This window comes from Pseudophryne corroboree, chromosome 8 (genome assembly GCF_028390025.1).
Source record: "Pseudophryne corroboree isolate aPseCor3 chromosome 8, aPseCor3.hap2, whole genome shotgun sequence".
NCBI classification, from domain to species: domain Eukaryota; kingdom Metazoa; phylum Chordata; class Amphibia; order Anura; family Myobatrachidae; genus Pseudophryne; species Pseudophryne corroboree.
The window spans coordinates 761654-765475 of NC_086451.1; positions in this window are offsets into that span (position 1 = coordinate 761654).

Here is a 3822-nt window from a genome sequence, read left to right on the forward strand (position 1 = left end):
AGGTGACGACAGTGGTGAGTACAGCCCCGCTAGGGGAGTTCCCCCGGTTCATTGTGCGGCTGACACACAGTGGAGGCATGCGGGACCCTCCTGGGGGAACCCGATATAGCCGCCTGTGTAAACTGGCTATCGGCGGCTTAACCTAACACTTGTGTGACGTTTTATGCACTTTTGGGAGACTTTGCCAGTATAAAGATATCAGTAGCTCCGGCACCATTGGGGGGGCGGAGCTACCTCAGAGCGGGCTCAGCGGCATTTTGGCGCCTTCCTCTGCACAGCAGCAGCAGCCTCACAAAGCTCCTCCAGACGCAGGGACACGCTGGATCACTGGTACAGGGTGTAACTCAGGGGGAGAGCCGCTATTGCGCACATTCCCAATAGGGAAGATAGTTATATAAACACAGTGAGATACAGCGAGCAGCCTCACTGAGGTGATATAGCTTGGGTGTGCTGGTGCCTTCTCTCTGTCTCCTCTCACATACAGTGAAGCAGGCTTGCATTATATTGTCTGTGATGTATGTGTATGTTGGTGTATTACGGTCATCATGGTTAAACACAAGTTGTGCAGTGTGTGTAACACCAGGTTCTCCCCACTCTCTTCTGGCTCCATTTCTTGTGAACAATGTAACCCTACCTCTCAGTTGGCGTGCCTCCACCCATGCAGATACACCCTGGCTTGCTTGGGAAAGCCGTCCCGTAATAGGGTATTGGGTGTCGATGGTTATAAGTACTCTTATATCATTAACAGGATTAAAGGTAGTATTAGCCAGGGGATGAAGACTCCTCACCTTGCTAATCCAGTGAATTCATCTGGTTGCTGTTCCCTTCGCATTTTCCCGAACTCTCCCGTTAAGGATTCCCGGATACCCAGGACCGGCTATAACAGGTAAGTAGTTTTATTTATAACACAGGCAATCAATCACTTTTCAATGGTGCCCGCAGTATATACACTGCACACTTTCCAAAGTAATACAATTATATAATCCTATTTCACAACATTAATGCATGCAATACAAAAATGGAACCGGTTATAAAGAAAAATTGGTAGTATGAATAAGCATTATTCCTCCCAGAGTCACATCAGTCTGACTTGAGCTAGGTAGTACAAGGCTATTATCTCTTTATACGGGAGATAAGTGTCACGTTGGTGCACAGTTGGGGCCCATAGTAGCAATGGCGAGGCGTAGCTACCAGCCGGTAAGCGGTAACCTGGTGTTAGCTCCAGTAGAGGGACCCAGATTAATGTTGATGATACCGGGGTCGCCGGTCACAATATTTTCTGAAGTTATCAGACTATATACACTTGTATCCGGTTGGGGGAGAAGTGGCCGCTGCGAACTTAAAGCTCTTGAATGGTGCAAACCCAGGTTTGTTGATACTGAATCTCCCTGAGCAGCTTTTGTTTCTTTCCTTTTACAGCCACCTAACTCCTTGGATTAACTAATTTAACGTAACCAAGCGTTGCTTTAACTTAGTATACGCAGAGCTGCAGGGTTAACTTCCTCTGGAGTCCTTACCCTTTGACTGCGGAGTGGATTTGGATTAGTTCACGGCTCCTAATCAGTCTCCCAGCCAATACCCAATATTCTCTGCAGTGGAGTCAAAGAAAGTTCAATGTACCTCATTGACCGTCAAGCTGTGTTATGGATGCTATTCAGGCCTGACCATTACCAGCGACCAATAGGTTACCACCGTGGTCAACGCGGGTTGCACTATTACATATATACTCTGCGGATAAGTTTGTCTCCTGTGTAGACTGCATAATATTTATCTGAGTTATGTCATATCCGTACTTTCGCTCCTTGCTCTGTATTTAACACAGTAGTCAGTATGAAGACCTCATATGCCTAGAGGCATGAAACAGATTTAGCTAGCGCAGATAGTGATTGTTCAGTCGCAAAGTGTATGTGTAATATCATCACGGTGCGGACATGTACTCACTTTCTAATCCTGACGGGACAAGTTTCCTATCCTGACATTAGGACACAGTACGTCCGCCAACCTCGTTACCGCGGCTGTATTTGGATTTATAATGAGAACGGATTCATGACTGCAGGGCAGAAAGCTGGGCGCTGAAGTGCAACCATCTCTCTCTATCAGTCTGTCGGCTACAGCTGTCCCTGGGCAGCTGTACAATGGGATTTGTGTCCGTGCATTATTTGGAGGTGTCCTTACTGGATGAGGGAGGGTTCTACACGGTGGTATGGTGTAGTTATGTATTCACTATACCTCTTTTGGTGCTTACACTGTGTCCAGCCTCCTGTTGCCGTATATGGCGAGTAGCTCCGCCTCCTGACCGGCCTCTCCAGTCACTCAAGGCTGAGCCGGTTAGGGTCTCTCCAATCGGCTCCCGTCACTCAGTTGGCGGGCTTCACCTCCCTCCGCCCACAGGGAGGATCGGTAACACTTCCCGCTGACGTCACCGGCCCCTAAGCAAGCTCTCCGCTCTGTCTGTTCTCCATGAGCACCGACAATCACCGCTGCAGCGCCTATCAGAAAACGCCTCCATCCTCCGCTGTCCCGGGCTCCGGCAACACCAGCCAGGTCCTGCTCTCTCCACACGATCCTCTGACTCTTCGTTGCTGTGCCACCAACCACCGCCCTCTCTCCTGCCAGCGCGAGGTACCGCTCCCCCCACCTCCGGCCAGCAAGCTCCCCTCTTCCTTAACCAGCTCGCGGCTAACAGCAAGGTCAGGGTCACTCTATTCAGGGCCCCAACGATAGGAAGCAATGCAACCAGGGGACCCCATCTACTCCTACGCAGCACATACAGCGATTATACATTACCATTATTATACATTATATTTTATTACACAGGGTTACAGTTACTATTATTATACATGGTAATACACAGGGTTACATGAACAATGTAGTCAGTCCTCACAAATCATTGAGGAGACTGTGGGGGAGGGTCATGAGCCTTCCTGACTAGGTGCCATCAAAACTATAATGTCTGATACGTCATCTCAGCTCACTGCAAATGCCCACAAAACGCAAGAATTGCAGCAGGCTGTGATGTTCCCCATCCCGCCCCCCCCCCCCCCCCCCTCCCTCTCATAGAAACATAGAATTTGTCGGCAGATAAGAACCACTTGGCCCATCTAGTCTGCCCCCTTTTTTTTTTATATATTTTTATCTCTAACCTTATTTGATCCTTATTTCTTTGTAAGGATATCCTTATGTCTATCCCATGCATGTTTAAATTGCTCTACTGTCTTAGCCTCTACCACCTCTGATGGGAGGCTATTCCACTTGTCCACTACCCTTTCTGTGAAATAATTTTTCCGCAAATTTCCCCTGAACCTCCCCCCCCTCCAGCCTCAGTGCATGTCCTCGTGTCCTATTGCTTCTCTTCATTTGGAGAATGTTTCCCTCCTGGACTTTGTTAAAACCCTTGATATATTTGAAAGTTTCTATCATGTCCCCCCTTTCCCTTCTCTGCTCCAAACTATACATATTGAGATTTCTTAGTCTTTCTGGGTATGCTTTGTGATGTAGGCCATGCACCATTTTAGTTGCCCTCCTTTGTACAGTTTCTAATGTATTAATATCCTTTTGAAGATATGGTCTCCAGAACTGGACACAGTATTCTAGATGAGGCCGTACCAATGACCTATACAGTGGCATTATTACTTCTTTCTTTCTGCTGCTGATTCCTCTCCCAATGCAGCCAAGCATCTGACTAGCCTTCCTCATTGCCTTGTTACATTGCTTACCTGCCTTTAAGTCATCTGAAATAGTGACTCCTAGATCCCTTTCCTCCTCAGTAGTTTCCAGTATAGTGCCATTAATACTGTATTTAGCTTTAGGATTTTTGAGACC